General features: G+C 42.3%; 1 protein-coding gene across 1 annotated transcript in view; it reads left to right on the top strand.

Moving 5' to 3' along the window:
- The window catches only part of LOC134949276 (cytochrome P450 2G1-like), a 103,028-nt gene extending 80,183 nt beyond the window's left edge, over positions 1-22,845 (top strand). Inside the window, exons 10-12 of the mRNA XM_063937772.1 lie at positions 16,148-16,310; positions 20,423-20,572; positions 22,758-22,845. The gene's annotated coding sequence lies outside the window, so the exon portion shown is untranslated. The remainder of the gene's footprint in view (positions 1-16,147; positions 16,311-20,422; positions 20,573-22,757) is intronic.
- The last annotated feature ends 2,258 nt before the right edge of the window (positions 22,846-25,103 follow it).

Genomic DNA, 25,103 nt, shown 5'->3' with positions numbered 1-25,103 from the left:
CGCTTACACACATAACGCCCCCTGTACCAGTGACGCTTACACACGTAACGCCCCCTGTACCATGACGCTTACACACATTATACAGACAGTCACACATACACACACACACACACACACACACACACACACACACACATATATATACAAACACACACACACTGCACAGCACTTTCACCTTTTATATTGATTCAGCCAGTCACTCAGTTCTGCCAGCCAGTCTCTATTGTTATCACCAGTGTCCCAACGCGCCGCATTACAGGGAAGTAGACGCACTACATAAACGACAGCTCCCAGCAGCCCTTAGCGCCGCAGCATTCCACCCCTTAGGGCTGCTGGGACCTGTAGTTTATTGCGTACATCTTCTTCCCTGTAATGCGGCGCGTTGGGACACCGGCGCAAACAATAGTGACTGCCTGCTGTGCAAGTCTCCAGGAGAGCCACTGCCAAAGGGAGGACAGCAGCTTAGCTGCTGACAGGAGGAGAAGCATTACCCGCCCCTCCCCCACTCACAGTACCTCCGAGCCCCATCCGTGTCACCCCCACACTCCCCCTCCAGCACACGCGATAGCTCCGGACCCCCTCTTCCACCCGCAGCGACGCCGCACCACCGCAGCCACCCCTCCCCCACCTGGGGCAACCCCGCAACTGCTCCTTCCCCACCTGAAGCGGGTCCGGACCACCACCCACAGCACCCACGCACCCTCCCCCACTTGCGGCCCCACCACAACCGCCCCTCCCGTGGCACCCCAGGATCCCATCCGCCTCTTCCCCGCACCCCCTACTTCCCCAACCAAAGCACATACTAGGTGATTCACCAGGCCCTGCGTGCGCTGTTCACGCCGTTGCAAGGGGCTACGACCCCTTAACCATTGCACGCCCTTTGTCCATGCAATATTTAACCACTCACACAATTATGATTGGATGTAATACTCCATATAATAAAAATATTCCACGCCACAAGGGTGTGCAAGGGTTAAGGGGGCGTAGCCCCTTACGACGGTGTGAAGAGCGCCCGTAGGGCACGATGAATCACCTAGTATATATATTTAGTATACAGGTTGAGTATCCCTTATCCAAGATTCGAAATCATAAATTTTTGGTTCCCCTACTGAGATAATGACACATATACATATATATTATATTATATATCTATATAATATATCTATATACACACATAATATATAATATATATGTCATTATCTCAGTAGGGGACCCAAAAATTTGGGATTTTGGATAAGGGATACTCAACATATATATTCTGTGTAATAAATATATATATATATATATATATATATAAATATAGGGGGGCACCAATATATATCTTGCCTCCGGGCGACTGGGACAAACTTACGCCACTGGGTGGTGCAGAATATGGTGGGGGGGTGCAGTGTATATAGGGGGTGTGTTAGAGTGTGGGTGAATGTGTGCGTGTGTGTTCACCTGAATGGAGCTCTGTTGGGCAGCCTCCAGTGTCTGCTGGTGGCATCATAGAGGTGTATAGCAGTGTTAGCTCTATATATATATATATGTTTTGTTTAGTTTGGTGTGTTTCACTTGCAGCATAGCACCTTGAGGAAAACGTCGGTGTAACTACTATGCCTGTTTGATGTATTTGTTGTGACCATTACACGTTTGGCTTTTTTTCAAAATCACGGAGTGCCGCCTGGTTCTTCTTGCAGTACGGACAGGAGCAGTAATCCTAACCAGAGAACCATATCCTTCATATATATATATATATATATATATATATACTAAAACAAATTGCAGCGTCACTCCAGGGCTTTGAAAAAATCTTAGTGTATTTATTGAATCACAGTTGAGAGAGAGAGAGAGAGAGAGAGAGAGAGAGAGAGAGAGAGAGAGCTCTTTCCTCATGTGCTTATCCTTTCTTTAACAATCTTCAACTGCACCAAATCCAGCATTCTGCTACCTGATACATATTCCAGTGTCATCTGCTGATGTAACTTTGTTTGTTTACACTGTACTTGTCCTACACTGTCATCAATTGTAAGTTGCTGTATTCTTGTTTGATTATTTGTTTATGTACTCTGTAATAGGGCGCACACATATACACACACACACACACACACACACACACACACACACACACACACTGCATCCGGTCTCTATTCACAGCGCTTCACTTTTTCCACATTTTGTTAGGTTACAGCCTTATTTCAAAATAGGATAAATTCATTTTTGTGCTCAAAATTCTACACACAATACCCTATAATGTCAACATGCAAAAAGTTTCTATGAGATTTTTGCAAGTTTATTAAAAATAAAAAAGCTTAGAAATCACATGTACATAAGTATTCACAGCCTTTGCTATAAAGCTCAAAATTAAGCTCAGGTGCTTCAGCGTCCTTGAGATGTTCCTACAGCTTAATTTGAGTTCACCTGTGGTAAATTCAGTTGATTGGACATGATTTGGAAAGGCATACCCCTGTCTAAATAAGGTTTACTTGACAATGCATGTCTGAGCACAAACCAAGCATAACATCAAAGGAATTGTCTGTTGACCTCCGAAACAGGATTGTCTTAAGGCACAAATCTGGGGAAGGGTACAGAAAAATATTTGCTGCTTTGAAGGTCCCTATGAGCACAGTGGCCTCCATCATCTATAAATGGAAGAAGTTTGGAACCACCAGGACTCTCCCTAGAGCTGGCCGACTATCTAAACTGAACGATCGGGGGAGAAGGGCCCTAGTCAGGGAGGTGACCAAGAACCCGATGGTCACTCTGTCAGAGATACAGCATTCCTCTGTGGAGAGAGGAGAACCTTCCAGAAGGACAGCCATCTCTGCAGCAATCCACCAATCAGGCCTGTATGGTAGAGTGGCCAGACGGAAGCCATTTCTTAGTTAAAGCACATGGCAGCCCACCTGGAGTTTGCCAAAATGCACCTGAAGGACTCTCAGACCATGAGAAACAAAATTATATGGTCTGATGAGACAAAGATTGAACTCTTTGGCGTGAATGCCAGGCATCATGTTTGGAGGAAACCAGGAACCGGTCATCACCAAGTCAATACCATCCCTACAGTGAAGCATGGTGGTGGCAGCATTATGCTGTTAGTGGCAGGAACTGGAAGACTAGTCAGGACAAAGGAAATATAAATGTAGCAATGTACAGAGACATCCTGGATGAAAACCTGCTCCAGAGCACTCTTGACCTCAGACTGGGGCGATGATTCATATATCAGCAGGACAATGACCCTAAGCACACAGCCAAGATATCAAAGGAGTGGCTTCAGGACAACTCTGTGAATGTCCTTGAGTGGCCCAGCCAAAGCCCAGACTTGAACTGTGGAGAGATCTAAAAATGGCTGTGCACAGATGCTTCCCATCCAAGCTGATGGAACTTGAGAGGTGCTGCAAAGGGGAATGGGCGAAACTGCCCAAAGATAGGTATGCCAAGCCTCTGGCTTCATATTCAAAAAACCTTGATGCTGTAATTGCTGCCAAAGGTGCATCAACAAGGTATTAAGCAAAGGCTGTGAATATTTATGTACATGTGATTTCTTAGTTTTTTATTCTTAATAAATTAGCAAAAATTTAAAAAAAACTTTTTTCACATTGTCATTATGGGGTATTGTATGTAGAATTTTGACGAAAAATGAATTGATTACATTTTAGAATAAGGCTGTAACATAGCAAAATGTGGAAAAAGTGAAGTGCTATGAATACTTTTCGAATGCACTATATATGTAAATACTATAATGAAACAAATCTGCATTTCTCTCTCAACTGTCCCTGCCTTTTCCACGTAACTCTCCCCCAGTCCCTATAAACTCCAACCCACCCTCTGTCCCACCCAGTCCCTATCTACCCCTACCCCCTCTTTCTCTATAGTCCCTATCTACTCCAACCCTTAAGTCCTCTATCTTTTCTCCCCCAGTCCCTATATGCCCCTACCCCACTCTCCACACAGCTCCCCCCAGTCCCAATCTGGTTCTACCCCCATCTGGCCTTTCCCCCACTCTCTCTTTTCACAGCCCCCTCTCTCCGTATGCATCAAGTGTGAAACAGATTGATATGGTTAGGACTGGAGGCTGTAACATCTCCCTACACTATCTCTTTAACTTTTGGGGTCATTTGTTCAATGGGGCAGCCTCTAGTGGCTGCCGGTGCTCCTAACCGAAGTGAGGAACAGCCTTAACCTTTTTTTATATAGGATGCTGCCACAGTTTCTGTTCACAACTGTATGGATATCTAAAAAAAACCCCATCTGCTGTTTCCCAGATGCAGTGTCATATCTATAATGGGTGCAGAGTGTACTCAGAGCCGGATTAACAATGGGGATGGTGAAGCTTCAGCTCCAGGCCCCCCCCATGAAAATAGGCCCAGACAGCAATGGTAGACATCGGTGACAAGAACATTTTTTTTTCTGTTACCATCAGTGGCCGTTTAAAGAACCATCTACCATCTCCCTCGCACCCCGGCCTCCACCCCACCTAGTGCCCATATGCACTACAGCGGCACCATCTCCGTGCCATCAGTGCAGTAATATGCGCACTAACCATGCGCCTTTGCCGGATCTAGTGCTACTGCTAGACTGTCCGCGGGCCGGAAACAAAACAGGAGGAGGCGGACCAGCCTCTTCCCGCCATTCGTGTTTCCTCCCGGTCCTCTGCTGCCTCCTCCCTGACCGGCCTCGGCGTTGGGATCTGCTGCAGCCGGCGCCACTGAATAACGGGCTTGCTTTTGCCGAAGTTACAGAGCCGGGTGCAGGAGAAAAGAGGGAAGAAGGAGGTACTTAATGATGCCACCTGAATGAGAGGGGGTACAGTGATGCCTGTACTGGGGGAGGAATTCAGTGATAGTTGTAATGGAAGGGGAGGGGGTACAGTGATGCCTGTACTGGGGGGATTCAGTGATAGCTATACTGGAGGCGGAGGGGGTACAGTGATGCCTGTACTGGGGAGGAATTCAGTGATGGCTGTACTGGAGGGGGAGGGAGTACAGTGATGCCTGTACTAGGGGGGGGTTCTGGAGTGCTTGTCTGTCTATTTTCAACCCTCTCACACACTTCTCCCCTCTCACTATGTCTCCCCTTTCTCTCTCTTCTCTCTTTCTGTGCCCCCCCCCCTCATCTCACTGTCTCCCTCTTCATTTATCTCTTTCTCTCTCTCTCTGTTTCTTCCCCCTCCCCTCTTTCTCACTCTATCCCCCTTCTCTGTATATGTGTGTGTCTCCCACCATTCTCTCTTCTCTCTCTCTCTCTCTCTCTCTCTCTCTGTCTCTCTCTGTCTCAGTGTTTCTTTCTCTCTCTGTCTCTACCTTCTCTCTCCACTCCCTCTCCCACCCCCATCTCCCACTTCTCAGTGTCTTTCTCCCCTTCTCTATCTCTGGGTCTGTCTCTCCCCCCTTCTTCTCTCTTTTTTTCTCATCTGTCCCCCTTATCTATCTATCTATCTATCTATCTATCTATCTATCTATCTATCTATCTATCTATCTCTCTTTCTCCAACTTATCTCTCTCTCTCTCTCTCTCTCTCTCTCTCTCTCTCCCATTCTATCTCTCTGTCACCCCTTCTCTCTATCTGTGTCACCCCTTCTTTCTGTCTCCACCCTCTCTTTCTCTCTGTCTGTCTCCACCCTTTCCTCCCTTTCTATCTCCCTATCTCTCCCCTCTCTACCTTTCTGTGCCCCCTTCCCCCCCCTCTCTCTCTCTCTCTCTCCCTCCTCCACCTCCTTCTCTCTCTCGCTCTCTCTCTCTCCTCTCACTTTCTCTCTCTCTCCCCCCCCCTCCCTTAAGCTAATGTAAGTATGCCACACAGGGTTAGGCTTAGGCTGCTGGAGGGGAGGTTAGGGTTAGGCACTAGGGTGAAGGTTAGTGTTAGGCTGTGGGGAAGGTTAGGCTTAGGCTTCATGAGGGGAGTTTTAGGGTTAGACTGCACATACACACATACGGACTTACAGGAGCACTTATCGACGTAGAGAGGCACATACGGACATACAGGAGCACATAAAGACATAGAGGAACATGTACGGACATACAGGAGCACATACGGATGTAGAGGGGCACATACAGGCATACAGGGGCACATACAGACGTTGAGGAACACGTACGAACGTAGAGGAACACGTACGGATGTAGAGGAGCACGTACGGATGTAGAGGAGCACGTACGGACGTAGAGGAGCACGTACGGATGTAGAGGAGCACATACAGATATAGGCACATATGGACATAGAGGAGCACATACAGACATAGGCACATATGGACATAGAGGAGCACATATGGACATAGAGGAGCACATACAGACATAGGCACATATGGACATAGAGGAGCACATACAGACATAGGCACATATGGACATAGAGGAGCACATACAGACATAGGCACATATGGACATAGAGGAGCACATACAGACATAGGCACATATGGACATAGAGGAGCACATACAGACATAGGCACATACAGACATAGGAACATATGGACATAGAGGAGCACATGCAGACATAGGCACATATGGACATAGAGGAGCACATACAGACATAGGCACATATGGACATAGAGGAGCACATATGCTCCAAATTCTACATTGCCACTGGAATAACTTTACACCCCTGGATGCTGCCCTACAACACAGAACACATCCCCACAACACTAGTCACACCAACACAGCACTGGTCACACTTTCTGTGGTGGCACACAATAGGCCCTTCAGCAATTTCAGCTCCAGGCCCATGTGGACCTTAATCTGGCAATGAGTGTACTGTATGTGCTGGGGACCACACCTCACCCTCTGCACCCATAATCTTTAATACTTAGTTCCAGCATCAGCAGCACTGCACAAAGCACCAGGAGAATGGTGAGGCAGCCATTTACCTTGTGATTTGCATATGTGCAGTAGAATCTGTAATAGCATTGCTGGCTAGAAGGAATGGGGAAACCTGTACTGGTGTGTTCTTTAAAATCAATGTATATGGGGTTACTGCATATGAATGCTCAATGTTGATAGTTAAGTAAAAAAGATATAAAAGTAGGCCCATAAACTATTAATAATCAAACTCTATTACACATTTGGTCTGATCCCGTGGTGGATGCAGTCGTGTCTTTATACTAATGCAGCATCCAATTTGTAAAGAGCTGAGACAACCACTTGCTGCATCTTAAGACAGTATATTTCAATCTGCTTTGTTTTTAAATTCTCAACAGGAGTGTCAGAAAGCCCAGGCACTATAGTATTTGCTGGCACCATATTTGCACCAATTCTCCATAATCCAGACTCGAAGGGATACATTGACTAAACATTGATTTTAATCAATCTCAAGTCAATTAAAATCAATCTTAATAGATTTTTGCTACCAGGGTTGAAACACAAATTTACTAACAGATGATTTTTATATTTATTTTTAAATGTTAGTACATGTGTGTTTTAGCCCTGGAAGCCCAATATCGATTAAGAGCGATTTAAATCAAATTGAGATTGATTAAAATCGACCTTTAGTAAATATACCCCTTGGTTTTTTTTTATTCCTGTTTGATTTCCTTCACTCAGTATAAAATGAGTATGGACCTCCATGTTTTGGTTTTAATTCTAGATTCGGTTCTTAACCTGTCCTTGTGTTTTGGCTTTGGATCTGGATTTCATTATGTAAGTTTTTTGCGCTTTTTGTCCCTACATTATTAATATCATTAACAATAATATCTTGTTTTATAATGTCAATGGCTTCACCAATAATGTGAAAGGCTGTAGCAAGCTGTATATTTAAAATTAGTGAAAGAGCAGCAGAACAAGAACACAGTAGTTTACTGTATTACAAGATACAACTATGATACAGAGCACTGGCTGATTGGATGGTCAGTAGAGAGGTACTGTAGATATCCCAAGATGCACCTCACCAAGAAGTGAAATGGATTGAATAAGATAACACGTAATTCATGTGTGACAAGGAGATGGATAACACCAGCAATAATAGAAAGTGGACATAACCCAAAAGTGAAATGGTTTGAGAAAAATGGCTTATGTCATTCTCAGTATTGTACAATATGTATGATATGGAGATGGATAACACTAGCAGTAATAGAAAGTGGACATAACCCAAAAGTGAAATGGTTTGAGAAAAATGGCTTATGTCATTCTCAGTATTATACAATATGTATGATATGGAGATGGATAACACTAGCAGAAATGGAAGCCAAGTTATTTAATAATAGTAGATAAACCAAGGTTGGCTGCACCCAGAGGTGATGTTCAGTACTGTACATTTAGCTTCATAAAACACATGGTGCGGGATGCAGGGGCAGATTGTCCATGGGGCTCACCAGGCAGAATCCTGGTAGGGTGATGTGTCTGTGGGGCCTGTTATATATATATATGCTATACAGTAAGTTATACCTCTTGTACTTCCCACTTCTACAAAATTTTACAGGGCCACTTTTAATTCCCAATACACCCCTGGTCTCAGACACAACTGCAACAAAAGACGTAAGGAAGGACGCAATGGCGTACAATAAGGCCCTGTGACAGAGGATCCAACCTCACTCAACAGACCTCACCCCCTCATCAGACCGCACCCCCATTAGTGCTGCTTCCACAAATTTCCTGGGCTGGTTTTCCTTCCAAATACGTCCCTGGAGGGATGTAATGAAGTTCGAGTTTGGCTGCTGTGTGGGATAGATGCCGGCCGACCTCAGACTTTTCTTTAAATGGGCAATCATGTACAAGGCTTGGTTTAGGCTTGTACATGATATATCCTTTAATAAAATGTCCATGCTCGCTCAGCATCCTGCATGTCCACTGAACTCGGACTTGGGTGTAGTATGTTATGCCGGTGGTCGGGATCCCGGTGCCTAGCATACCGGTGCTGGGATCTCGACCGCCGGCATGCCGGCAGCTGGACGAGTGCAAATGAGCCCCTTGCGGGCTCACTGTGCTCGCCATGATGCGGGCGCGGTGGCTCGCGTTATTCTTCCTCCAGGCAGGACGTGGACGCCCAAGAGGGACAATAGTTGTCTGTATGCCGGGTGTCAGGATTCTGGCGCCGGTATACTGAGCACCGGGATCCCATCAGCCGGCATACTTAATACCATCCTCGGACTTCATTACATCCCAGATGTTGATGGCTATCATTTTTTTTATATATTTATTTATTGTTTTTCACATTAGGCAAAATATTCCATATACAATACATACAAACATATCTTCTTTTTGGGATACCTTTTAAATTATATTTTTAGCTACATTGCATAAAAAACATATCCATTATATATTCTTGCTATTAATTTGAACCATCTTAACTTACTAAACGCAAGATATTAACTTCCAATATACTTTACTTTTCTTCGAGTATCCTTCTCTTATTCATTAAACATAACTCAAAAACACAAAAACATCAAGCAACATAACCATTCTTTAAACTCACAATACCTAACAAAAATGATGAAAAAATAATGTGTCTGAATTTCAGCATTTGTGACATTTCCCTGTTTCCTCCGGTATCATATATTTGCGTAGTCCTTGAGCAATATAAGCTCTAGTATCGTACATATATAAGAGGTCTATTCTTGAAGCAGTGAAAAGAGTGGAGAAGTGAGCCTGTGAGGAAGTTGCCCTTTGCAACCAATCAGCTACTCTGTACAATTGTATAGTATGAAAATTATAAATGTAACTTAAGTGCTGATTGGTTGCCATGGACAACTTCTCCACTGGTATACTGCTTCACAATTTTTACTGTTTCATGAATACACCCCTGAATTTATTGCACCAATAATTTCTGGTACTAATAAGATCAGATATCTCGGTAATACTCAGACAATCACTAGCCCATTTATTTATCATTCTTTTCCAAATTTTTCCCATATACAGTAAGTACTTCCAATACTAAAATCTTATTTTATATGGCACAGATTTTGTTACTGATAATACTATCAGCAGTATATCAGGATCTTTCATCAAATCCTGGGGTGATAAAAATGAATAAATATAATGACATACTGTAACTGTAAATACTTATAAAAATATTTATTCTGTATTCCAAACTTATTAGTAATCTCTTGGAATGATAATAATCTTCCTCCTGGATCAAAAACATATCTGATGTTATTAATTTCTTTTAGATTCCATTGTTGAAATACACAATTAACCAATGCCTGTTTAAAACAATGATTTCCACAAATCTTTATATATTTAGAGAATTTTGGATTTCCCTGTACTAATTTATTAATAGCCTATCACAACAGATATGGATCCCAAAATAATATATTTATCATTAATTATGGAGGAAGAAATTATTTTGTAGTATGAATTAACGCCCTAAGCGACTATGGAGCTACCATATCTTGTTAAAGCTAAAAGTTTATATACTGTATGTTGATTTATCCAATAACCAGTTAGCTACTGTATATATTAGAAATGAACTGTATGAGAAAAACCTAGTACAGTATATCAGGTATTGCAAGCCCTCCCTCCAGCCGCTTCATCTTTAATTAAGTCATACTGTAGATATATGAAGATTTATACCTACCAATAAGAACTTTGAGAAAAGCTTTGTACATAAAGCAATATCTATTTTTGACATTTTAACAGGAAACATTTGAATTATATAAGATAATTAAGGAAATACAGTATTACACTTTTTATCACTACTGCTCATCCTAATAATGATATTGATAAAGCTTCCAGTATTCCATCTGAGTTTCAATATTTCTATTTGCCGGTATATACTGTAGTTAGTCTTATGTATATCTTTGAATAGAAAGGTAACATACAGTATATACCTAAATATTTTAGTTTATGTGAGACTACTTGAAAAGGTGATATTATTTAAGTGCCTCTGTGTTAAAAGAAGAAAAGTCAATGGGAGGAGATCAGATTTAATATATTAAATTTATATCCCATAAAATAACCAAAGTTATTGATTATTTGGAATGCAGCAGAAATAGTACAAATTGGATTAGAAATAAAATAATATAATCTATAAATATTGCCACTTTTAATTCCATTTGATTCATTTTAATCCCTTGAAAATCCTTAGAAGCCTGGAAGGCCAACGCCAAGGGCTCAATAGCTACAGCAAATAATACTGGTAAGACTGGGCATCCTTGGCATGTACCACTTTGATTCTGTGTCTCTTCTGTCGAATATTTATTACATGCAATTGTAGAAGAAGGTGCCAAATATAACTTAGAAAGCAAGTAAATAATCTCTTCTGGAAAATGAAATCTACTTAATGATGTAGTAGGTACCAACCTGATATCTCTATCATTGTTGAAAACTCGACTATCTACCCTACCCCACAAGCTCGCTGTCTAGGTGTCATCCTTGACTCTGATATGTCCTTTGTTCCCCACATTCAATCTGTCTCAAGATCATGTTACATGCATCTAAAAAACATGTCCAAAATAAGACCATACCTTACACAAGACATTGCTAAAACTCTAATCCACGCTCTCATTATCTCCCGCATTGATTATTGCAATAGTCTCCTAACTGGTCTTCCCAAAACAAGACTCTCACCACTACAATCCATTCTGAATGCAGCGGCAAGGCTTATCTTCCTCGCTAGACGTTCATCGTCTGCAGATCGACTCTGTCAGTCCCTCCATTGGTTACCTGTACTCTACCGCATTCAATATAAAATACTTTTACTCACACACAAGGCCATTAACCAAACTACACCAACGTACATCACTTCGCTTATCTCAAAATATCTCCCAACCCGACCTCTTCGCTCTTCACAAGACCTGCATCTCTCATCCACACTCATTACTCGCTCCCACTCACGGTTGCAGGACTTTCATCGGGCTGCACCCACTCTGTGGAATGCCCTACCACGCACAATAAGACTCTCCTCTAGTCTCCAAACCTTCAAGCGTTCCCTGAAAACTCACCTCTTTAGGCAAGCGTATCAAATTCCTGAACCGCCCACATAACTTTCATAAACCTTCCTATCAAATTGCAACCACTCTGTACAGTTCACACACATCCTCACATGTCTTCTCATTCTATGCAATAGATAGCACCTTTCCTTGTGTACACATGCCTATTTCCCTATAGATTGTAAGCTTGCGAGCAGGGCCTTCCTACCTCTATGACTGTTTATCAGCCAGTTTGTTATTGTTACTTCAAATTGTAAAGCGCAACGGAATTTGCTGCGTTATATAAAAAACTGTTAATAAATAAATAATAAATAAATAAAAGAGCCCATGATATTAAGTCAAAAGCTTTTTTAGCATCTACTGAAAGTATGACTTCTGGATCTATTCTCCCAGAATCCAATATCCACTGCCCTATTGTCAATACATTACTCCATATAATACTTACATATTGTCTCCCTTGAATAAACCTGGTCTGGTCCATTTTCTATTATACTGGGAAGGACTAAATGAATTCTTTCCATTAACATTTTTGTCAATATTTTATAGTCTACATTTAGTAAAGAAATTGGTTATTATGAACCTGATTATTCTAGATTTTTTTCCTGGTTTAGAAATAATTTTATAATAGCAACATTTAAAAGTTTTGAAATCATATGTATAGTTATAATATTATTAAATACTGCAGGAGTATAACTTATTTTGGGAAGCAGTATTTTATAATATTCTCCTGACTGTCTGGTCCTGGTGCTGTCATAGATTTCAATCTTGAGATAACCGTCTGTGCTTCTTTGATGGCAATTGGGGCATATAAATGTGTGATATTTTATCCCAAAACTCATGAGGATGCTGACCTTATTGAGATTGAGGAAGATGACCATTGTTAGGGCTAAAACACACTACCCGGCTTTTGCCGGCCGGGAAAAAGCCGGACGGCTTTTTCCCGTGCCGGCATTGTAGTTAACAGTGTGAGGGCTAGGGTCCCTTCACACTGCACGGCCCCGGCCCGGCTGCCGGGTTGCAGCCGGGTCTCACCACTGGAAGGTCCGGCGGCCGCCGGGCCGTCTTTGCAGCCAGTGAACCGTGTGTGTGAAGGGGAGCTTTCACACACAACGTTTTTTCTGAAGCCGTGTCTGATGCTGCGCATGCGCACAGCATTACACACGGCTCAAAGCCGTCCTGTGTGCGAGACTCTGCCGGTTTCTCCCGGATGGCAAAAAGCCGGACAAAGTTTGTCCGGCTTTTTGTCATCCGGGAGAAACCGGCCAGTGTGTTACAGCCCTTAGGCTAACGTCTAATCCTACCTAGTACAAGACCCTCCACCCAAAAAAATTGATATTCTAAAATCCTATAATGAATTTTCTGCCATAGCTTTCTCTCTGCCTCCAACACATAACAGACGTGTTACTTTCTAGAAATAAGCTGTGTACCCCCAGCACTGTTTAATGCCAAACATATTGTTTTCTGAAGATTAGCAATCTGCCACGGCTATGACCCTGTCACTCTGTTATATACCAGATGTGTTTTCTTTTTAAATGAACAGTCTGCCACTATAATGCCTCGGTTGTTATGATGAATGCCAAATGGCTTTTTCTCACCATTTCACTTTTTATTTCCCATTTTATTAAGGGACCTTCATTTTGCCCATTTTAATGTTTCATACTGATGCTACATATGCTGTACATTAATGCCCGGAAACTTTATCCATGGTGGGAAAGAACGGTTGCATTTGCTATCTGCCTTTATATCTTGAGGTTCCCTCCCTCCAATACACAGGTTAGGTTGATTCTACCATTAAGCTGACATGGGCCATTTGAGAATGAGATTGCAACTTTTGAAAAAAAATCACTGTAATTTTCTAAACTACCGTGTTTTTTCAATTAAAGTTTTCCATTGTCGATGTCAATCATATTTTCAGGCAGTGTTTTACAGAGTTTAGTAAAACACTGCCGGACATGATACAATGAAGCCCGACCGCATCAGTAAGATCTGTGCAGGGCTTCATTGTGTACAGTATTTAACTAGATAAAAATGTAAAAAAAATTGTGTGGGGTATACACTCCTGAATATAACCAGTCCAGGGCTCTTTGTGCCGGTCCTGGTCGTTAAAATACTGGGGAAAAATTGCGCAGGGGTTCCCAGTATTTTAAAAACCAGCAGTGGGCTCTTGGACCAGTCCTGGTTCCAAAACTATGGGGGGAAAGGATGTAGATGTCCCCAGTATTTTTTAAACCAGCACCGGGCTCCACTAGTCATGGAGATAATGCCACAGCCGGGAGACACATTTATATAAGTCCCTGCAGCCGTGGCATTAAATCCTCAACTAGTTACTCCTGGCTGGGGTTCCCTGGGAGAGTGGGGACCCCACAAATAAAGGGTTCTCCCCCTCCAGGTACCCAAGTGCAAGGGATGAAACCTGGGGCTATGGCCACCACCTCTGGGCTGTGGATGGCGACTTCATAGCTTGTTTGTGTAAAAAAAAATATATATTGTCTTTTGTTGTGGAATTACAAGTTCCAGCAAGCCTCCCCTGCATGCTGGTACTTGGAGAATCACAAAGGGCCATCATTAAAGGGCCAGCTGGCAACTGTAGTTCCACAACTAAATACATTTTCCAATAAAGACATTACACAAACACTGTGAATGTAAAAGTTTATTAAAACACACTTACCTACTGTCCCACAGAGCCCCTCGGTCCCCTTGTCAAGAAGAAGCTATAGGGTACCGATTAAAAAATATATACACTCACATATTTCCAGTGTAGATCGGTCCTCTTCAGTCCATGTAGGGTTAAAAAAGAAAAAAACACATCAACCTGAACACATGGATCCCCTTTTCCCAAATGCTGGGTCCCCTCATGACTTCTGTCACTTGGAGACCTGCCAGCCAATCAGGGAGCGCCACATCATAGCGCTCTCCTGATTGGATGTGCGCTCCCGGCCTGCCAATCAAGCGGAGCGCATAGTCTACAATGAGGGGGAAAAAAAATCCACATTGTAGTTTATGGTGGGAACCTGCGGTCTACAGCAGACTGCACAGTTAATTGAGGTCACCCACAAGAGTGACCTCAATTAACCTTGTGGTCTGCGTTTGTTTTACAGATAATCTCTGTTTAATACTATGCTTAGCTTTCTTGGTCCCTTTCTGGAATTACATTTTACCAACATTTGCAACCCTACTTTGCAATGGTTGTTCATGGGAATGATTGCTTAATGTTTATGAGCACTCACTCTGTTTTTATATAGATACTGGGGATGGTAGGCTAATTAGGCAGCATAAAGGGCAATTGAGTCCAAAATAGGAAGCATAAAAATAAGGTTCTCTATGCAGAAGTAACTGGTAGTTGGATACCTCGGTGGTTATTGAGCAGTCTGACCGAGAAGCTGTAGGCTGCAATTAGTAGAAAACTCTGTGATATGATGAATTGGCCGGCAACCCAGTGCTCAGCCAGTTGATCAAGCAGACCAAGAGCGCAGGTGTAGGGTGACTGTTATCACCTCCTTGCATGGAGAATAGTGAAGTTAGCAGTACAGGAAGTGGGAAGGGAGGGTACCATCAGTCTGACAACCAGAGTCAAGGTCGTGCTGGACACCAGTGTGCAGACTTCATCATGGCTGTCTTCCCAGGTAGGTGCAAGGTAGGCATGTATGCCTATGCATTTCAATGTTCATCTTAGCATATTTGACAAAGACATTAAATATCACTTTACTGATTTATACGAATCACAGTTAGGAAGCTTTGGTTTACAAACTCTCATAAATCCTTCCTGGAATAAATGCCAGAGAAAGAGGTGGTTGTGTCAGACAAAAAGCCTCCAACTTCAGGCCTGTGTTAAAGCTGGGAAAGGTTGGATCTCATCCTTTAGTTTTAGGACCAAATCAAAATGGGGCACACATTTCCAAGTGTGATTAAAAATTTTAATTCAACATATTCAACAGATGTAAATAATAAGACAGCTGTTTAAACATATTTTCTTTTCTGTTGTTATTATTATTTAGCTGCTCTCCTGTTAAAATACGACCTGATTTTCAAAAATGACATTTTAAAATATTCTCATGCTACCTCTGTTCTGATTACTGATATGGGGCCAAATGTAATAGAATGAGAGTTTCAAAAAGTGAGAGATTTGGTAAGGTTTTGATGTTTTTTTTAAAGTGGCAATCATTTACACAGCAAGGTCAATCTGGTTTTGCAGTGTAAATGATTGCCACTTTAAAAAAAACCTGAAAGACCTTACCAAATCTCTCACTTTCTGAAACTCTCACTCTATTACATTTGGCCCATGGTGTACTACTTAGGTTCTCCTTTTTGTTTCTTCAGCTCGGCTCTCGGTATGGCCCTGTTTCCATGGTGTACCTGGCCCAGAAGCCAGTAGTCGTATTGAATGGGTATGATGTGGTGAGAGAGGCATTTGTAGAAAATTGAGATGTTTTCAGTGATCGTGGAAAAACAGCTATTGCAGAGCTTGCTTTCAAGGGATATGGTGAGATACAATTGTGCATTAATGCTTAGTTCATGTTAGTTAAAGAAGAACTAAAAGCCAAGAAAATAGGGTAATAGGTTTGTTCTGGAAAAAAAAAGAAAAAAAAAAAGAAAAACTAAATAAATAAATAAAATAAAAAATGTCTTGAAATCATAAACATTAGTAGCATAAACATTATATTTATATAAAAAACAACAAATGTAATATTCACATGAACAATACCTGGTGTACTGTAATATGCATAAAACAAAAGGACCATACAAAGATCCTTTCATTTATCCATTTTTTTGTTTTTTTATTCTTATTAGTTTATACAGGAGGCCTACTGTAATAGCTGCCAAAGTGTTGGGGATTTATTAAATATTTAAGAATTTTATATTATTTTGTGATAAACGCTGTTTAAAATTGTATTTAGCCTTATTTGTTTAGTTGGTGAGTGATTTTAGATTTAGATTTATCCAGGGGTGTAACTAGGACTTTGTGTGCCCCATAGGAATATTTTGAAGGATCCCCCAATTCTTCAAGAGCAGAGGTGGCCAAAAGGTAGATCGCGATCAACTGGTAGCTCACGGAGTATCCGTCGGTAGATCGCGACAAACTTAACAGAAAATAACTGTAAGGAGCCTGCCACCGCTGCTTTTTTTCACAGTTCCTGGGGATTGCAGGAATCTGTAAAGGGTGGAGGATCTGCACAGAGAGGATTATTGTACAGGGGCTATTATGCAGGGGACTGGAAGGGGGGTATCTGCAAAGTGGGGGATTTGGTAACAATGTTCTGACCATCGAAGGTCTGATGGTCCTACCATTAATATTTGTTCCAATGTTTAGATTTTTTTTTAAATAAAATTGTATTGGATATATTTTAAATAGGTGTTCTTATCCTAATTCAATGAAAAAAGCCGACAATTTCTGAGCAGTTGTTTGAAAAAATATTAGCCAGTTAAGTAGTTAAGCCTCTGGGCTCAATATCTGCAGCATCCCCTGCACCATCATCATGCGTATGGGAGCACCACCCACTGTTTTTCGGTCCATATAGGCAAATATCATTATTATTTTCAGCATTGGGTCTATCGGCAACTGGTGTCCAGTCTTCATCCACACAAACAAGCAGTCTGCCTACATGCTGATGACACTCCCATGACGGTCCCACGAGACGCATATGTTTTATGCATCCATATGGTAGCCATCCAGTTGCCACCCAAAAAAGCCAATTTCCTTAGATAAAGAGAAACAGCCACACACAGAGCAAATCATCTGCATTCTTGTTCTCTTCATGTTTGAATGCATGGTGCACCGCATTCACAGTACAGTATGTAATTGTTTTCTTACGCAGTCTGCTGATTATTGTTGCAGTTTTGGCTTTATATTCAATTCAGAATCAGATCCTGTGTGCCTGATTCAGAGGTAGACGCAATGCCGATGTTTGAGCAGTTGAGTTATTATTTACTACTGCACATGCACGAGTAGTCCTGAAAACCCCTACGGTGCATATGCTCCCCTGAGTGTATGCAGAGCATGCTGTTGCATATGAAGGTTCTGGCTTTAGACACAGTGAGGCAAAAACATGGCTCTTCTTAGGTGATGACTGGGAGCTGGACTGAAGTGTGCACGTGAGAGGGGTGTGCGGTGTGGTGCCTGCTTCTGTGCAGGTGTAGACTTCCAATTTACCTCACCTCGCAGCCTCTTACCTTCAGGCCACATTACTCCGAATGAACCTGGAACCTCAACTGGACCAGGACACGATGATCTAGGAGGAAGGAGATGATGTGAGTGCCATTCCTCCTGAATGCAGATCGAAACGCCCACCAGAATGTAGCAGTTCTCAATCGGGATCTTCGAATTTAAGTGATGGTCATCACCAGAACTCTTGGCCTCAGACCCCGGATTATCACCTACTGGTAGTTGCACACCAGGTTAAAATTCATCTTTAAACCGGAGTGTAAGATCCGCTTTCCACCCAGAAGGAAGGCGGAAAGGGACAAACACAAAGACAAGATGGACGTAGTTGTTGCTCACCAATGCTAATCTTGTACACCCTCTGATTCTCCTCTTACAGGTCTCTGTGAGGAAATAGACACCACACCCATGCAGGGACAAATCTTAACCAAGTGTACTAGCTTTATTAACAGAGCCCTCAAACTAACTCTTGTGTATGTGGTGCGGCAAAAACTCTACGTATAAACATATCAAATGAACTTTGCCCTGCATGGAAACAGCCTACATTACACCACTACTGTACATGCTTTAGTAATATTTTGTCCCAAATAATACCTACCTATCTTGTGATAGCCAGCCCTTCCTTTTCCTGGCTGTCATGGCTATGTGAGGGGCAATTATATATAATGTGGGCGCCAGACAGCCCTCCACGTGATGAAAACAGATTACTACTATATGTGTGGAGCTGGGCCACTCCTCTACACAGGGAAACTACTAAATACAGTGGAGTAGTGGTAGCCGCAGAGATTTCCCACCTCCTCACACTACTTTATTGGGGTTACTGGCCAAAACATTTCAGGGGCTCAAGCTGTTGCTTGCCTAAATGATGGGCACAATATTGATCTGGGCCTAATAAGCAGATTACCTTATTAGTTTCAAGGCTCAGTCACTTTTGGCCTGCCTAGCTGAGGGGTAACGGGTAGAGTGACCTGGGCCAACTACCCAGATCACTCTTATTATGGGGCTCAGGCCTTTGAGCCTGCCTACTTTAGACACTTCTTGGTGACCTGGGCCTAGTGCCCAAAGTCACCTTATACACCTAAGGGCCGCACTTGAACTGGCAAGGCTTTGTGCCCTCAAATGTGTCCACAATCCTAATTCCTAAAATTAGCCCACAAACCTAGTGCCTGCCTACCACACAACAGGCTTTAGCATGAATTTGGTCACAGGCCTAGTGCCCATCTGCCCTGATGGACTAGGGAGAAAGGGGTGACAGGAAGGCCTCACAGTGCCTACCTGTACTGTTGGGAGGGGCAACAGGGGGAACTTCATTAGCTCTTTAACTTCCCACCCATGGTATACCCTCTAATCCTCAGCTTCTTTCTTCTGCTGCTGGCCTGTCCTGGAAAAACAGCGCTGCCGCCTCTTCTCTGCATCCAGCCGGTGCTTCCTATCTTCTTTCTTGAGTCCAACATTTTCTGGCCTCTTCTGCGGCAACTGGAGCTCTTCTCCCCCACATATTCTTTGTTCCAGCACCACCCAACGACCTCTGCCACTGCTCCCCAACAGCGTCTAACATCACATGCTGGGGGCGGGGTCAGCCATAGTGCGGCAAGCTCCGATTGGCTTGAAGCAGCCACTTTCTGATGGCTGCAGCGCCGCGAGCCATTATTGGTTCACAGGAGGTGTCGACTTTGAAAGCCCACGGCCGGCACTTCCTATTGGCTGCAAAATTGGTGTTGCTTCCTCCATGGTGCTCCCCATTGCCACTTCCAGTCCGATGCTGGGAAACAATAGGTGGTCCCAGCATTGGACGCCCACCACTGCTGCCCTACCAGTGATGGAATCAGACACATGATTCCAGTGCTGTCCTCTGCTGTGTCCCACAGGGAACACAGGTCCCCTGCATGCTGCTGCTATCCTGGTGCTGGGAACAGACATGCTGTCACAGGACCAGTATCCATTGAGCATGTCTCCACACAAGAATAGGCCACATCATGGTCATGTTATAAGAGTGCCATGGGCCTCTCAGTGAACATGGCTGTGTTCTCAGATGTGGAGGCCATGTTTAGCAGGAGTACAGTAGACACTGTGCGAGCCATAGGCTAATGAAAGGGTTAATGGTGAACACGATAGTGCATCAGTGTTTAATGTTAGAAACCACTGGTGGATCTGCACTGTCCACCGGCATTGAAAGTGGGTGTCACAGTACATGCCCTCTCCGGAACACTCTAGTACACAAGTGCAAGGCTGAAACAAGGATTTGCATATTGCCATACCAGCAACTCTGCAAAATATTGAAACCATGCATGCATTACTGTCCACTCTGAATCCGGCCCTATATCTTTAGAATGGAAGAGCGGATTTCAGCTTGTTACATGATATGCAGTATTTGGTAATGGAACAAATAGATGTAAGAGAGATTCTCTAAATGCCCATTACTCTTCTACAAACAGGAATTATATTCAGTAGTGGAGATCGGTGGAAGCAGATGAGGCGGTTCTCGCTCAGTACCTTGAGGCAATTTGGAATGGGGAAAAAAAGTTTGGAGGCCCGAGTACAGGAGGAGACCAAGTGTCTAGCAGAGGAATTCCAGAAGAAAGGAGGTTAGTCACATATTACTGAACCTACTTGTATACTGAATAGTTGTAATCCATTTAGATGTATATAGGCTATGTACATTTTCATTTTAAGAGGTTGTAGTCTACCCTACGCCACACTGGGCCATTTAATATGCTGGATAAAAGAAAAACACAAGAAAAGAGACTTACACCTAAAGATTTCCCTTAGTGTCTAAATATTGTATGTTAATATACATTGCTTTTGTTATAATTGTAGTGTTTATGTTAGTAGTAGCAGCAAATATCCTTGGAGACCCTTCATCCTTTACTAAAATCAATGTGCAGCACAATATAACATTATGCCATAAAAATAGTACATAATACATGTTGAGTATCCCTTATCCAAAATGCTTGGGACCAGAGGTATTTTGGATATCGGATTTTTCCGTATTTTGGAATAATTGCATACCATAATGAGATATCATGGTGATGGGACCTAAATCTAAGCACATAATGCATTTATGTTACATATACACCTTATACACACAGCCTGAAGGTCATTTTAGCCAATATTTTTATAACTTTGTGCATTAAACAAAGTGTATCTACATTCACACAATTCATTTATGTTTCATATACACCTTATACACACACAGCCTGAAGGTCATTTAATACAATATTTGTAATAATTTTGTGTATTAAACAAAGTTTGTGTACATTGAGCCATCAAAAAACAAAGGTTTCACTATCTCACTCTCACTCAAAAAAGTCCGTATTTCGGAATATTCTGTATTTCGGAATATTTGGATATGGGATACTCAACCTGTGATGGTAAATAAAATAATAGTTAGAACCATTAAAGTTGAAGTTACAGTATATCTGTCTTTTTTGTACACATCTGTATATAGCTTTTGGTTTTTATAATTATTTATTTATTGATTGATTGATTCAGAATTTGTTTAGAGAGCAAACAAATTAAATAGTGACTGTACAGAAGTGCAGTGCATTGTTGTGCAGAAAAACAACATAATACACATTAAACAAAAATAACAGGATGCATATTTTTATGGACTGGGAAAAATAGCATAGGGAGCATACATTGTGAAGGAAACATGTGCAGAGATCTGACATGAAAGTGAGTTCCTTAGGTAGAAAGTAGCATGGTTGAAGTTTTGAGAATAGGAAATCATTGAGGAATGAGTGGAGCTGTAAACAAGGTAAAGATGTAGGAAGCGGATAAGTATTTCATGGCCTTATAGGGTAGGGTGAAAATGTTGAAATGTATACTATTTTTTAGGGCACAGGGAGTATTGTAGTGTCTGGCAAAGGTGGGAGGTTTGCACAGAGTGATTAGAGAGGCATACATTTTGGTCCTGTGTGCAACAGTGACAGGGAACCTCATGCTGTGGTTTTCCCTGTTATACTGTGATCAACCTGCTATAGGGCGTCATTCCGAGTTGTTCGCTAGCTGTTTTCATTTGTTGCGCAGCGATCAGGCAAAAAAACGGCACTTCTGCGCATGCGTATGTGGCGCAATGCGCACGCGCGTCGTACTATTACAATGAAAGATGTAGTTTCACACAAGGTCTAGCGAAGCTTTTCAGTCGCACTACTGGCCGCGGAGTGATCGATAGAAAGTGGGCGTTTCTGGGTGTCAACTGACCATTTTCAGGGAGTGTTCGATTAAACGCAGTCGTGCCAGGAAAAACGCAGGTGTGGCTGGGCGAACGCAGGGAATGTTTGTGACGTCATAACAGGAACTGAACGGTCTGAAGTGATCGCAAGCTAGGAGTAGGTCTGAAGCTACTCCGAAACTGCACAAAATTATTTTGTAGTCTCTCTGCAATCCTTTTGTTCACACGTCTGCTAAGCTAAAATACACTCCCAGTGGGAGGCGGCATAGTGTTTGCACGGCTGCTAAAAACTGCTAGCAAGCGAACAACTCGGAATGACCACCATAGTGTAGTCCTGGCTTATGAGTCAGCCACAGCAATGAGTGCTTGTGTCTTGTTCACTTTTTGAAATTCTTTATTCGTTTATTATGGGAGTGGGGATTTATTTTTTATTATATTAAAATGCCAGGCATCATTAAGTTGATAATGATGACCAGCACACATAGCTTTCAGGTGTGCCTTAATTTCCTTTGTTCTATAATTGTGTCCCAGAATTGTCACCTTTCTCTCAATTATAATAATAGGATGATAATGATAATATTACATACATATTTCAGGGGAACCATTTGATCCCACCTTCCTCCTAAGTCTGGCAGTCTCCAATGTTATCTGTTCTATTGTCTTCGATGAACGTTTTGACTATGAAGATAAGGAATTTCTGTCCATGTTGGAACTCTTACAAGAGGCTTTCAGAATTGTAACCTCAACTTGGGCTCAGGTAGGCAAACATTTAAAGTAGCAGTAGAATAGATTGCAAAAAGAGTTCTTATTAGCATTTACTTTTATGGGTCTGGGACTGAGGGTCGACAGCACAAAGGTCGACACACCTTAGGATGACGCCAATTGGTCGACACACCTTAGGTCGACGTGGGCAAAAGGTCGACATGGACAAAAGGTCGACATGGAAAAAGGTCGACATGAGTTTTTTTATGTTTTTTTGGTGTCGTTTTCTTCGTAGAGTGACCGGGAACCCCAATTAGTGCACCGCGTCCCCTCGCATGGCTCGCTTCGCTCGCCATGCTTCGGGCATGTTGCCTTCGCTCCGCTACCGCTTCGCTCGGCACACTTTACCGTTCCAATCGTAGTCCATGTGGATCGTTAAGTATGAAAAGGTTCAAAAAAATAAAAAAATCGTGAAAAACTCATGTCGACCTTTTTCCATGTCGACCTTGTTCCTGTCGACCTTTTGTCCATGTCGACATTTTGTTCATGTCGACCTAAGGTGTGTCGACCAATTGGCGTCGACCTAAGGTGTGTCGACCTTTGTGCTGTCGACCTGGAGTCCGGATACCTACTTTTATAGTGCCCGCATATTTCATTGTGGTTATATAAAACATTGTGGTTATATAAAACTAGATTGTGCAACAGAGAAAGATGTAAGAATACCTTGTTCACAAGCTTATAATTTATAGGGTAATAGAAATGTGATGCATACAATATGTACTGTATTACAAATTGGTCCATCCAGGCTGCAGAATTTTTTGGTGGGCTATATGATCCAGTAACACAGCAGTGTTGAAGGAGATAAAGTGTGTTATTTCATACTGTATGTACTGATTTAAAAAAAAAAATTTCCTTTGCAATAAGGGTGTGCATCACTGCTGATCCAAGAAAGCCCTGTCAGTTATGAATTGTTAGGGTATGCTGCACTTTTTAGAACCGGTAATGGCAGCACTTCTATGGCTACCAGAGAATGTGGGCACTTGTAGAGCTACAAACCCAGGGCCTTATTCAGATCTGATCGCAGCAGCACATTTGTTAGCTAATAGGCAAAACCATGTGCACTGCAGGGGAGGCAAATATAACATATGGTGCAGACAGAGTTAGATTTAGGTGGGTCATTTTGTTTCTGCGCAGGGTAAATACTTTTAAGAACCAAATAAGGGTAAATACTGGCTGCCTTAATTTTATACTGCAATTTAGATTTCAGTCTGAACACACCCCACCCAAATGTAACTCTCTCTGCACATGTTATATCTGCCCCCCCCCCCTTACTGCACATGGTTTTGCTCATAAGCTAACAAATTTGCTGCTGCGAACAGATCTGAATTAGGCCCCATGTGCATTACAGGGGTGCAGATATAATATGTGCAGAGAGAGTTAGATTTGGGTGGGGTGTGTTCAAACTGAAATCTAAATTGCAGTGTAAAATTAAAGCAGCCAGTATTTACCCTGCACAAAAGCAATAAAACCCACTGAAATGTAACTCTCTCTGCATATTATATCTGCCCCCTCTGCAGTGCATATGGTTTTGCCCATTAGCTTGCAAATTTGCTGCTGCGATCAGCTCTGAATTACCCCCTCAGCTGGGACCCATGGAAATGCTGTATATAAAAACATGCAGAACACGTGAAAGAATATTTTCTTGAATAATCACCTATTTTCTTAATAACTGCACTGCACTGTAGAAAAAAACAACATAACCCTGCGCAATAAAGGGTAACATATGTATAATGTATAATTCAGGTGCACAGTCTGGAACCTGATCCTTAGAGGAGCAGGTGGGCCCCCGGGCACACACAGAAGGTAGAGGAGGAAGAAAAGTTGGGCCGAGTGGTTACTCTATAGGAGGGCCCTGCAAAGTTTGTGTTTTAAGAACAATTTGCAGTTTACATGTTTTAAACATGTGAGCTACACGGTTGTTATATTTTAACCAGTTGTAAATCAGCAAAAGCATCACTTTTGATGCTTACAAAATCAGAGTTTCATCAAATTCCAAAGGGATACCATAGTTTTTATGTAGTTTTTCAGCTCTAAGATTGCCCAATAAAATATTCATCTTGGATGTGTACTGTAGTTTGCCCATGATTATTGCTACTTTAAAGGGGATCCAGTCAGGATCCCAATGGTCAGGATCCATGCAGTCAAAAAATTGATGCCAGAATGCCGGCACCAGAATCCCG

Source organism: Pseudophryne corroboree, chromosome 8, assembly GCF_028390025.1.
Source record: "Pseudophryne corroboree isolate aPseCor3 chromosome 8, aPseCor3.hap2, whole genome shotgun sequence".
NCBI lineage: Eukaryota > Metazoa > Chordata > Amphibia > Anura > Myobatrachidae > Pseudophryne > Pseudophryne corroboree.
This window is presented reverse-complemented; position numbering and strand designations above follow the sequence as displayed.